Below are 14,736 nucleotides of genomic sequence, written 5' to 3'. Positions count from 1 at the left end.
AAATTTTCATTTCGGATTGGATTACTCAAGGCAAATAACCGAGGATTCCAAGACCTTCGGGAACTGGGCTAATCCTCTAGTCTGAAAACAGATTTACTGTCACGGTTAAAGCCTCATTTATCTTAAATTTGAACATTTTATCATCATTGTTAGACAAATGCGCATTTCTTAAGATTGACAGTATGATAGCACGGTTATAATGTAAAAATTTGCCAAATTACAATGATAAAAACGCATAGTCACACTAGAATTTTTATAATTAGAATTCACCTTAATTTTCACATTAATTCTCCCTGTACGTTATCTTAAATTAAAAAGGAACTGATTTGATAGATATGAAATGATTTTCTGAAAAAAAATTATAATAAGGTAAAGTGCTCTCAAGTCGACCGGTTCCTCAATTCGACCGGTAGAGTTATTTATTCAATTTATTTAAATTTGCACTAATAATTTGGCGTATGATCTAACATTAATAGGTCAATTAATCCATAAATAAATACAAATTTAAAATTTTAATTCAAAAAATCCTAGTGTGATAGCAAAGTGAGACTTATGACGGTAACCCAAAGGATTTGACGGATTTGACAGTCAATGTTTTCTGGTTTTCCGGTGGTTCCGGTTCACTGGTGAAAATAAAAGGACGCTGGGGATCCCTCTAAAAGTCATTGCCTAAAAGGGTCACTTTCATCAAAGCAAATGGGTGACATTAATCTTTAAAAGATCACTTCAGTGTACCAAGTAAAGGATGCCCTGCAGTGACCTTTTGAAAGATTCTTTCTTCCATGAATCAAATTGATCTTTGCGAAGTGTGAAAATTTTCCATTTTTCACGTCGAATTTCCAGTGTAATTATTTCAATATCTGACCGGAAAATGAAACCGAACAGTTTGCTCGGGTGAAAGGGACGCTTACAAGTAATTAGTGCTAAGACTTCACTAAAAATGGCAGATTTATCTTTTGAAAAAAAATCTTAGTCTTATCATTCACAAGTAGATCTTGAAAAAATCGAAGATCTACAGTGAGCCTAAACAGAAGTATATTTTGATTCTCCAATAGTGTCTTGGATAAAAGGTAAATGAAACTCTTTGCACAAATAGTCGTTGATGTTCGAAGAATTCAAATTCAATTTCGAATTTTCATACTAATTTTTCGAACAAGGTGGAAAAAATTTATCAAATATCACACTAAAAAGTCGGCAAAGAGTTACTCAGTGATCATGGAGTGATTAAATAATGAAGCAAGAACAGTAAGCGTCATTGTTCCGTTTTTTTTTCCTCACAACACCGTGAAGACCGACACATTTTGACACTTGAGCAATTCGAAATTCGAACAAGATGTACCTCAGCCACCTTGCGGAATTATCAAGAAGTAAGAAAGTCTCTGTTTTGAATTTTCAAAACGATTATCGAATTCTTCAAGATCTACTTGTGGATGGTAAGAACAGAGACTTTCTTACTTCTTAATAATTCCGCAAGGTGGTTGAAGTATATTCTGTTCGAATTTTAAAGTGCTCAAATGTCAAAATATATTGATATTCACTTTTGTTATGCGGAAAAAAAACATAAAGCAACGACGTTTATTTTTTCTGTACTATTATTTAACCACTCTATAATCACTGAGTAACTCTTTTGCGAGCTTTTTGGTGCAATATTTCATTAATTTTCCCCACCTTGATCGAAAAATTAGTATGAAAATTCGAAATTGAATTTGAATTATTCAAACTTCAACGACTTTTTGTGCAAATAGATTTCCATTTACCTTTTATTCAAGACACTATTGGAGAATCAAAATCTACTTTTGTTTGGGCTGAGAGTGGCGGAATTTCAAACAAATGACACTTATCAAATGGGAAAATGGAAGAGGAAACGTCAGCTGTGTGATTTTCCAGCGGAATCTATTAAAAAGTACTGATAAAATCCACAAAAATTTTATGTTTTGGAGGGTTTTCACCAGGTGATCTTTTTGAAAAGGGTCCTCAAAGTGTACCTTTCAAAATATCAAATTTTGACACTTCCATAAAAGGTAAATTTAATTCCTCAAAGAAATATCGAGAGGGTCAATTTGACCCTTTTATTTTTACCAGTGTTGATTGTTAAAATGAATAAAAACGCTTAGCCGTGACACATACCATTTTATTATAAACCATAAAAAAATAATACAATTCGTTAACAGCTTTATCGTAAATACAACTCAATCAACATTGTTCTTTACACCTTTTTTTCGTGAATTTTATCTAGGATATCTAATTATTTGTGACAGAGTATAAGGGAAGATTTTGTGGTGCATGTTTCAGCTAATAGGTATTTCAGACTGGAGGTTTAACCTAATTCCCGAATGTGTTTTAATCCTAATTAAAAAAATGCAATTTTAGTGATTTTTAAAATTTTAAAGGAGCATTTGCCCTTAGTATCTGTTTATTAAATCAGCCATATGGCTAAACCTTAAGTCTGAAGATCGTATAACTTAAAAAATTTCAGCTTACATTTTCCAACGCATTGTATTTCTCAATTTTTGTTTTCTCTTGAATTTTTTATCGAAATTTACAGTTTAGTATCACATATATTTCTTTTTGGCAATGTTTGACGGTCAATACACACGGAAAAAAATCTTTTAAAAATTGTTCGTAAATGTTTGTGAATTTCTATTAGGGACTTACGAAATGTTCGTTAATCGTATAACCTACAAATTCGTAAATGTTTGTACTTTTTTTAACAAACATTGTTCATAAGATGATCACTCGACAAACTCGACTGTTTACAAACAAATCTTTTATAAAGATTTGTTTGTAAATGTTCGTAAACACACAGAAAAATGTTGGTAAAATTTTGTAATTTGTCCGTAAAGTTTTGTCAGACAAACCTATTCTTGTAACAGAACTGAAAAGGCTCGTCAAGTGATGTTGTTTAGAAAAAAATTAGTGAAAAAAGTACAAACTTTGACGAACTTGTTTGTGGGTTATGCCCAGCGCACCATAACTTTTGTTTGTAAACATATTTTCAAAAGTTCCTATGAGAGAGAGCGAGATGACTAGATCTAAATCTCACTCATTCTCATTAAAATGTCAAAAACATGTTTACAAAACAAAAGTTATTGTGCGCTTTACGAGCATTTCGTAAGTACCCAATAGGAATTCACAAACATTTACGAACAATTTTACGAAATATTTTTTCCTGTGTATGCTTTAGCTTTTTTATACGAATGTTGTGCCTCTGATTTTTTCAATTTTTCCTTATTGAACTCTGTGTGTTCTATAAATCTTAATATAATTTCCCAGGACTTTCTTATTCTATTACCAGATGGAAATTATCCATTAATAAAGACGAAATGGAAAATTCTGTTAGAATTAATTTTCCACAAATTAATTATAAAATCAATGATTGAAATGCAACAGGTACTCAATTACATATGAAAACTAATTAAAATTTGTTACAAAGTGTACATAAAGTTGTATTAATCCTATTGCTTTTGTAATTAATTTATAATTTCCTATTTTCCTTCATTTTCCTTCTTGCATATTCATTTAGGATTCTCTGGGTGTTATTTTGTTTTTGGGCATTTTCATATCGTGATATTACATTTTTTTCCTTATTTCTGGAGAATGAGAGAAATATGCCTAAAAAATATTAATTTACTCTCTCAAAATGATTTTTCAATGCATTTTACTTTGACATCCCAATGAAAAATTTAGGAAGAACTTATTTGAAATGGAAGAAATATACAGTAAATCATTGTTTTTGGATTCAAAGACAATGCAGTAAATAGAAATTGATGGAGAAAACCATTGCTTAGAGCTCCATGTGAAGAGATACAAGAGATTTTGTGACATTGACTCACTTGTGTAAATATTTTTAAGGCATAAAAATAATGATAAAGAAGTACGTTTAACAATTAGATGATAATGAAAAAGAAAACAAGAAATAATAATGAATTTATCTTAAATCTTATGTGAATTTATACTATATAAGATTCGGATTAACGTGTTAGAGAAGAAGAAATTTTCTTATTTATTAATTAAAAATTTACTTTAATGATATTTCAATAGGAATTTTAATATTTTTTACAAATAAAACCTATTATTTCTCACAGTTTTTTTACCTCTTTCCATCCCTCTCTCTTATTTTCAGAAAGGAATTTTGAAAAGATTGAAAGAATATGGGGAAGAGGTGCCCATGCTTCATACGATCCCAAACTTCGTAATAACTAAATTTTTCCTATGGTTCTCAATAGTGCCCAGTTTTTAAAATATATTGCGGAGTTACAATTCAGAAACAAAGGAAAAATTTAATCAATACGAAGCTTGGGATCGTACGAAGCATGGGCACTTTCTCCTAATGAAGCATTTTTTTAAAATTATGAATTAATGAAAATTGTATAAAAAAATAGTGATAAATTATTCGTAATGTGACGTCCCTTCGAAAAAGAAAAATCACTTCTGTCACACAACATTGAGAAAGGAGAAGAAAGTAGTTATGAAAAAAAAAAATAATGCAAGTTTAGAATAAAAAGAAATAATATAAATAATTTATAGGAGAGAGATGAATAAACAGAAAAATAATATTTAAACGTGACCACAACAAATATTGAATGGCGAAAACTCAGTCACACGACACGGACGATTGAAAAAAAAATAAAACTAATTAAGTACAATGTAAATATGCAGGAATAAAATTAATATTTTCAATTAATATTGCAGCGATTATTAAAAGTGAAGTCAAACGTGAATTGTGTGTTGAAGAAAAAAAAGAATCATACACCGTCAAATTTAATAGTAAAGTATAAAGAAAAAAAGAAATCATGGAAATTAGACAACCCAGTATATAAAGAAAAATCAAGTGTATAATGAAACATTTAATGATTTTATCGATTTAGAATTCCTATTTTTTCTATTATTATTGAATTTCATCCATCTTTAAGAAAATGTGATTTGAGTATAATATTAATGAAAAGGAAATAAATTTCTCAATGGAAAAATGCGTTTTTTTATTATCGTGTTTTGATAACAAACGTCGTTCATACACTGCTGCATGCAAATTGTCTGATTTTGGGTAAATTGAACATCTAAGTTCTTGCAAACTTTGTCAATCTTTCACAATAAGCAGCTCTATTTCATGTCATTCTGCAGCGTCCCTGAAGTAAACTAATTTATATTAAAGTTCTATCTAGTCTTTAATTAGGACAGAGAAGTGAAAAAAGGAAGCTTTCAATTTTCGAACGAGGTAAATTTGGTAACCAACGTTGCAGTAACGATATATTGACATTTTGCCCCCTTTAAAGTAATTCTCCTAAGAGTAATACACCTATATACTTGAGCTCGTTTCAATCTCCAAAATCCTTCTGATAAAAGCGCTTTTTGATACTGCCGTTTGTCTCGTATTCATATTCAAAATTTAACGTATTTAGTGTTAAAATCTTCCAAAAAGAACAAATATTTAGATAGAATTCATTATTCATTAAATATTGGAATAAAAATCCATCATTTTAATCAATTTATTTTTAGTGTCCAATTTTATCCTCAAAGTGTCCAAAATAAGAAACTGGACAAAATTATGAGCCTTTTCCCTATTTGAACTTGTTTCAATTCTTGAAATGCTTCTGAAAAGGGCTTTTTGATATGACCGTTTGTCTGGGATCGGAAAAAACGAGAAATTGTCGCTAAAGTTTAATTTAGATAAAAACGACGGTGGTAGCACGATCACGACATTATTTTTGACGAAGTCACAAACAAACAAGGATGTGTAAACGAACTTTTGGAACAAACTTCGATGTCATAAGTTTGATGCCCAAACCATTCAAAAAATTGCATTTCATGGACCAACTGATATGTCGATCACACCAGAATAAGTTTTAATAGTGATCCGACATTTTCATTTAGGTCATTGCGTTCATTCGTTATAAAGAGGATTAATATCTCAATCTCTAAAAGTTCCAAGCTGTTGTGATTTCTAAAAAGGAGTTTCCTGTGATTTCCATCCATTACACGATTACACCTTTACGGTGTCACTATCCCTTTTTCTGATCAGGTTTAACACCTACTCTGAGAAAAATAGTTTGCAAAAGAATGTCAAAAGTTGCTCGTCACTCCATGTAATTAACCAAAAAATTTAGTAACCCATTTTCCAACCAACTTTTTTGCAAAAGGAGATCAATTTTTTGCAAATGGAGGTCAATTTTGTGGAAAAATGAGCAGTTTCCAGTGGCTTCCAGTGTCAGTGTCGCTGTTGTCACTCAGAAATTGTCAAATGGCAGACAAAATATTCATTCACTATAGAATTATTTTGCAAAGTGGTGATAGTTTTCGCGTGTTTCTCAATAATTGTAATAGTGGAAATTGGGAGGAAAACTTCTTCCGGTAGAGATTTGTGTTGTAATTCGGAAAAAGACAGTGGCGACAGAAATTAAATGAAATTTGAGCAGTGTTTTACAGGAAAATTGATCAAATTATTTATTTGGAAAATTAAATTTTGTGGTTCAGGAGGGCTTGCTCAAGTCCCTGGAGTGTTGTGTGATAAATATTTTGTGTCCAAAAGACTTCAATACTGAAATATTTAAAGATTTATTCGCGAGGTTGCATTCCCAGTGCAGAAGTTTTTGACATGTCGGATGGTTCATTTATCAATAATCCGACGGCTAAAATTCTTACAAATATTAGTCTTAGATTAGGTTAGAACTGGCAAAATTTTCCAAGAAATTCAATAATAATAGCAAGTGTGAAAAATTTATTGTAAAAAAAACGTGTATAGTCGTAGTGACATTAAAACTGTTAAGTGCAATTGGCTTCTTCATTAATATTTCGGGTACGTCGATTTTGTGTCTATACGGCAGACAAGAACATTAAATTTGCATTATGATGTCTCAGTGTAGATGGCGCAGCTAGTGTTCAGTTGTAGGCAAAAATTTGCATAAGGAGGGCTATAATTTGCAAAAATACACCCAAATGAAAATATTTACACCCAATTGTAAATTATTCGATTAATTTACAGCTGATCTCCAAAATCAATCAATTTTTGCATCCAAATGCAAATTTTTGCAAACTATTTTTTTCAGAGTAGATCTAGTCATCTCGCTCACTCTCATAGGTAATTTTAAAAACATGTTTACAAACAAAAATTATTGTGCGTTGGGCATAAGGCTCAGCTATAACACACTTAAATTTGTGTGCGATCGATGCCATAAAGGCTGAACTATTGAGTAAATAAAAAAGGGGGATCTTCAAAATGGCAGAGGGAAGGTTGTGGGGTAGGGCATGAATGCACCAAGTTGCAATTTTCACCTGATAGGGGAGACCGGGGAGGTTTGGGACACTTTTTCATGTTTTGACTTTGAGACACTATTCCAAAAAACCACGATAGTGTATTATAATTTAATGCGGTCTATAGGATACTTATGGCTATTGACTATATAAAAAGTACTCGATAGAACTTGAAAAACAACTGAGTTTTCTTGGAGAAGATATAACATTTTACTTGACGCTTTGTCCCAAACCTCCCCGATGCGGGGCAGTATGGGACGCAAAAGGTGATGTTTGGGACGCGTTTTTTCTCGCATAATTTGTGTTACTGGAACACGTTAATTAATTTTAAATACCAGATTAAAAATATTTCTGATAGAAATTAAAATGTTTCATCTTTTATTTACACTTAGAAATTAATATCAATTTTATTTGTACAGTTGAGTCATTTATTGTCAATTAATTATTTAAAGTATTTTCTTCTTATTTTCCATCTACCTTTCTTTTCTTTTCTTTTATTCTAAATATTGCAATCGTGATTATCAAATTCCTCAGGCGAATAAATTTTCTTGCAACTCTTAGTTTTGAACTCATTGATGGATTCCTGTTTGATTTTACGACAACTGCATTGTACCTGTTTTCTCATTATTTCTCTGAATTAGCTCTCGCCTTGCCTTTTTCTGGAGAACTTGTTCAAGAAATTTTCGAAAAAAATAGTTTTTAACTAGATTGGGCAAAGATCGAATATTCTCTGAGAAGGAATTATTGATTCCCAAGGCATTTATGGTTTAATTGCCTCTGTATTTAGAGACATCTGCTCCACTAGTAAAGTTTTCCCAAGAGGGAGATTTTCAGTAGACACTGGGCATTACTTTCCATTTTGACAGTTAAAATTTGCGCGACACTTACAATCTTGTCGAAAATCAACGTCCCATTCATCCCCTTTCAGGTGTCCCAAACATCCCCACGTGTAGTTTTGGTATTTAAAACCTTTATGTAAAAAACAAGAGCGTATAATCTTTAAAACTTTAATAAAAATATGTTCCCAGATTACACTGCTACCTAATTAGATAAAAAAGTTTTGATTATATATCGCTGATATAAAATACAAAGAGCAAAACTGAAACGTCAAAATATACGATTTTTATCAATTTTTAAAAAAATGTTCATAGAATTAAAACAATAAAACTGAGGATATCCATTCTTTTAGTAAAGATACATCTTAATATTGGCTACGATACAGTAATGGTTAAATCCCATTTATTTCAAAAATTAATTGAAAAAATCGCCTTGTCCCACACTACCCCTGTCCCAAACCTCCCCGGTCTCCCCTATATAACTTTTGCCGAGAGCCGCTTGTCGATATCTCTTTTAGTTTAGAAGTTATTAAACTCGAAAGAGGGACCGTACAGCCATTTGGCCAGTAAGTTTTTAAGCTACTCATGTATTCGTGATCAGGGAGTATCGAAACACATTCTGGCAAATTTTGAGCCTGACGGGAAAACATGAAGTTTTGAGGATTATAGAGTAAAGTGAGATTATTAAGGATGTCACCATATAATTTGTCCGTTTCACCAAAGATTACTTATTGTTGTCTTTCTATGAACAGGTAATTGGATATCAGGTGTCTAGGAATTCAATCAAAAGCATTCGATGCTCATTACAATCTCATTCAAATTCAAGTAACTTTTAACCAATTGAGGGTTTATTTTAAAGCAGTATCACAATAGCTGTGATTATGAAAGAATCACAGCTAATCAAGAACTTTTTGAGTAGAAAGAGATTGTTAAGAAACTCACCTAATACATATCAGTCGAAGCAAATTCTTTGGAAACACGTTACTAAATTTTCCGTTTGGCAGTTATTTCTACGAAATCTAATTTTAATTTGGTTTGTTGAATGTTTTCGACAATCCGACTTGACATTTTTTTTAAATATGTCTATTGAAACTTTAGAAATTTAATTAACTCTTAGTCCTTTGGCGTTATCCTTATTAAAGCTGTGTTCATATGGTTTTCATTGTTAATTGTAACCAGATCCCTTTTGTATTGCAATGCAATGTATTTCAATATGAAGATATTCAGGACAAAATAATTCATGCCCCTGAATGCATGTATAAATTTAATTCTATTTGACGATAATTAAATGTACATATAAATTTAGTTCTTATAGAGCATTCTCTTGTTCACATTTATTTCCCAAATATAAGAACTCGAAAAATAAGGAAAAAAAAAACTTTGTTTACCTTTACCAGCAACTTCTTTTCTTCATTTAAATGGGTAAATCAATAGACAGCCAATCGTATTTAATGGCAGAGAAGCACAAAAACATCCACCGACGCATTGTGATTTTTATTGTTGTGCCATCGTAAAAATGTCAAGTTGGGGGAAGGAATCCCAACCCAGAAATGTACTTTATTGTGTCTTCAAATGCCATCGCAATGTGGATCACCTACTTTTATTTGAAAGACACCATTCCACCCCAAACCACGAAAATACATACTTCTCACGCTTTCGTCCCTCTTTCGTGTCGTATTTTACCACTGGGTGAAAGCCTGAAGAGGGTAGATTTTATTTCATTTTCGCCCCGTGACCCGAAAAAAAAGCTCTCAATCCAACCACCTCCAAAAAAAAAGAATAAAGCACAACGATCTTATGGATAGAATCAACTTGAGGCATCAACCCTCGAAAAAGAAAAGAGAGAAAGCAAAGGGAAAAGAATGGAAAAAATTATATCAACAATTTTCTCTCACTGTAAATTGACAGACAGTCATAATCGCAATGAAATGTTCTTTTGCTGTTTTAAGACAAGAGACACAACCAACAGGAAAGCGACAAACAAAATTCACAGGGAAAAGCACTTTTCCCAATTTCCCCGTCACATTACTCCTCATTCACCATGCGGCAAACTTTACTTTTTCCAACTCAAATTGTGGCATTATTTATGGTATACCACATAAGATATTTTAATAGACTTAATGCAAAAGGACAACACGTGGAGCTTTCTTTTTTCTTAGAAAAGTATCGTAAAAAGCTAGAGTTTTCATCAAGGGATGAGCATTTAAATAAATCAACAACGAGCACTTTTTATGAGAGATTTTTTATTGACGCATGAAATTTTGTCTGTCATAAAATTTTAAAATGCAAGAATTTCGTCTTTTTTATATTTCAAAAATACCTTTCACAATTTGAAAGCTTTCTGGTTGATAGTAAAGCTTTAAGAATTTCTTGATACACCCATTGAGGAGTCCAAAGTATTTTATAGCTGCACTTTATTGCAAAAGAAAACTTAACCCTGTTTTACTTGACCTGAGCTATAAGGGGTCAAAGTTTAAGAATTGACCGGATGTCTCCTGTTATTATTAGAACTTTGACCTAATCTGTTATTTTTTGATTTTTGCAACCGAATTTGATAAGGGCGCAAATAAAAGGTCTCACTAGGGAAAACTGGGGCAGTAGTAAACATGGGGTAGTCGTAAACACTGATTTTAATGTGTACACTTTCTTGGACCCATGTTCTATATTGACTATTGACTATTTCTTCAATGAACAAGGATCCTTCTATGAATTCATATCCTCTGAATTCTAATGTCTAATTAAAAGTAATTGGAATAGAAGCGCACCAGTCCTAAAATCCAATTTTTGTTTCAAAATTTCACATTACAATCTGTCGATCCACATCATACAAATCTTCTCCGTTTTCAATGAAAAGCATGATCTTCCCTGATTAATGCGCGACGTAGTACTGAACATAGCCTCAGGTAATCGCCAGACATTGTAAATACTGCGACAAAGATTTCTAATTTATTAAAGCATTTCTATAACATTAATTAACATTCAAAAAAGCAATTGTGTCATACTTAGGGTAGAGTCAGTACTTTTTCGCCAGTAAGCACTTTTTCGCCACCTACAAATAAAATCACTTTTTCAGGGAATTATGAGCTCATGGAACTACGAAATGACTATTACTTCGTAACCTCTAGTCCAACGGATCAGAAAACCATAACTGGTGCTCCACCGACTAGATTATTTGCAAGTTAATTGAAGAAATTGTCGACAAGGTGAACAGTCACCAAAAAAATATGGAGTTCTTAATAAACTTGTCAACGCTCAGACAAATTGTCTTGCAATATTTTATGTTTTTGCAGTACAGTATTGATATTTTTTCACTGAAAGTCACTTTGTTATTAACTAAGCTTCGTTCTAATATAATTATTTAATAATGTTTTCCAAAAAAATAAAGAAATACAGATGTGGTGAAATAGGGCTTACTTTTTTCGGTTGTGTAAGTACTTTTCGCCACTCATTTTTCCAAGCATTTTACAAGTTCCGCACCTCGCGGAATTTAGTTGAAACAGACGTAATTTCAATTGATTTTTATCGCAAACAAAAAATGTGCAAAAAATCATTCGAAATACTCTAATAATTGTCTAATATAGGTGTTAAATAAGAAAAGTACTGTGCAATGTACTTTTGCGGGTTTTCGAAAGCTGCTGTTTCTTAAAAATCAATTAAAAACAAGTGGCGAAAAAGTGCTTACACAGTGGCGAAAAAGTGTTTACAAAGTGGCGAAAAGTACTGAAACATGCATTGTTGCAGGAAATGTATTTTTTCAACTAGATGCCCCAAAATTCCCGGAAAGTCTCCTGGTTCATTAGAGAGACAATGCTTCAAAGCACTTGTACAGAAAATTTCTTTTTATTTCGACAAAAATTGTAAGAATTACAAGGGTACAAAACCTTAAGGTGGCGAAAAGGGCTTACTCTACCCTAACTCTTTCGCGTCACACTTTTATTCAGCAGATGAATTCATGTAAAATTGAGTTTTTCCTAATGGATCAAATATAATAGTTCTGAGGAAAAAGATTTTTCATTGCGTGAAAACTCGGAAAAACTCCGGGTCATATATGACCCTATTGTCGGCAAGGGAAGTATACATACCATTTTCAAAATCTATATCACGGGCTTTTTAAGAGTTTTTTTTTGCTTGAAGTTATTAATTTGGCCAAAACCATGGCAAACTGGATTGTTTTGATGAACACTGTACTCCTGGTGTTCAAGGAATCTTCCTGGTAATCCCCTTGAACAGTCTCTGTCACAATATTTTGAGTGGTATTTGGCAAAAATAAACTTATCTACTTATTTATTCACACACAATACAATTGCACAATATGAGACGCTTGCAGAATACTCTAAAATATTGCAAAATATGTTATAATTCATCAGATATAAGATGAAATGTCCAGGAACAAGATATTTTCCTTCTGTATTTCACATAGAAAAACAATGTCCCAACTGTCCCAACTACATTGTTAGCACGTAAACTCTTTCATAAACTTTTACCCTTACCGACAATAGGGTCATATATGACCCGGAAAATTCTACACGCTTTTCTGGAAAATTGAGAGTAGTTTATTATATCAAAATATGCAATATACAATCTTTGGATATTCTATTTTTTGTTTCTAAAGAACTTTTTGCTGAAAAAAAAATAAATGAATATAAAAAGTTTTGAAAAAGAAAAGTCATTTCACAAAGTTCGAAATTCGTGATTTTTGATCTCAAATATTTTCTTTTCCTGAATGGAGTCTTGAGAATATTGACCAAGAATCTTACATCCTTCTATTATGATGTCGTGCACAAACCGATAGATTTCAATTAATGTAAATAGTCAAGAAAAAAATATTTTTCTCCGGGTCATATATGACCCTAATGACGTGAAAGAGTTAAAAGAGATGGAAAAGCGTCCCAGCTTTGTGGAATACTCGAACTCACGAGATAGTGTTCTCCGTGAATTAGTTTTTCGCATAAGCATGGTTTAACTTTTTTTTGTAGTATACCATGAGTAATAGGAGAATTTAACCGTTTATCCTGCAAGACTGGTCCAACGAACACACTACAAAAATCACATTTACGAGGAACTTTTTTTTTTAATCACAAATCACAATTTATTTTGCAGGACCAAATGTGGTTCTCTGAAAATGTTCTTGTATATTCTCCTACAAACACAGTTTTTTTCAAGTATCATCCGTTAAAATACGAGCCTAACTCATCTTCTAAATATTTTATCTTTTACTTTGAATTTACCATGAAGACCCTGAATAATATTAACCGGAAAGTACAAGTGTTCTGTTGGAAAATAATTTGGTTTGGAATTGACCTTATATTTATAACCTTTCAATTATTTATTATGTGTTCTGTCACATAAGGGATTGATCGTAGGAATTTGAAATTTATCTTAACCCTTTAAGGACGAATGAGACACTGGTGTCCCAAAATTAAAAACTCATTTTTCGGACTCCAAAAAAGTGTTTTTGTTTTTGGGGCACCAGTATCCCATTCGTCCTTAAAGCGATAAAATAAATTTCAATTTCAATTTTGGCGTCATCAGTAACGAAAGCAGCGGTAATATAGAAGAAGCAGAAGCGTCATTGGTACCAGTGGTAACGATATCAGAGGCAGCAGTAGTAGATATAGGGGTAGGAGAATAAATAAAAAAAGCATACTAAATATAATTTAAGGACACTAAGATTTAGTTCACTTTAAGGGCAATATTATGAGCATTTTAAATAAAAGTTCAAAATAATTTAACTTGAATTAAAATCCTTAAAAATTTCAAAATGTGTTCTTTTTGTAAGATCCTAGAAAAGGATTTTATTTATTTTTCCATAATCTCGAATTCTTTTAGGTTACAGTAAAATTAGTCGTTTTTTGTACGTTTTTTCAAAAAAAAAAAAAAAAAAAACTCGTTCTTTGCGTTCAAAAACCGTTTTTTTTCGAGTATAGGGGAAAGTACTCTCCCTTCGAACGTTCATGCCTTCGAATAATGTGAATTTTCTTTTACTTTTCCTAAAATACTTACACATTTCTATTAAATATTAGTCAGCTTACTATTTATTAATAATTATGTGTAAATCTTTTAGGAAAATCAAAGAAAATTCACATTATTCGAAGGTATAAACGTTCGAAGGGAGAGTACTTTCCCCTACTTTATTCTACTACCACAGCAAACACCAAATGCTAACCGATTTCAATTGAGCTGAAAACATGTATTTTAAGCTGAATTCTGCTAACCTTAATTTGACACTCACGAGGTAGTGCCATATCCGCCATATCCATATTCGGTTAGCACTTTTTGTTCGAGAACTGCTAACCGGTCAGCATATTTTTGTTGATCGATTCAATAAAAATATGCTGAAAACGCTGCTTTTTTCAGATAACTATGCTTGCTGGGCAAAAATTTTACTTGCCAATTCCGTAATATTCTTTCAAGGCTTTAACATATTTTTCGACAGATCATGTTTTATTGATGGTTGAATTACCAATTGTTTAATTATAGTAATAATAAGAAAATTAAGCTGCACAAAGACTGAAGTAATATGATATTATCCTTCTGGCATTCAATTTTTGTTTGTGAAGTGTTAAATAACCCTTTTTAATTAATATAAGTGTAAAAATTAGTCAGTACATGCTTTGATATTCCCTCTCATGAGTCTGTTGTTCTTTTCATC

Source organism: Phlebotomus papatasi, chromosome 2, assembly GCF_024763615.1.
Source record: "Phlebotomus papatasi isolate M1 chromosome 2, Ppap_2.1, whole genome shotgun sequence".
NCBI lineage: Eukaryota > Metazoa > Arthropoda > Insecta > Diptera > Psychodidae > Phlebotomus > Phlebotomus papatasi.
Note: the sequence above shows the minus strand (reverse complement) of the source record.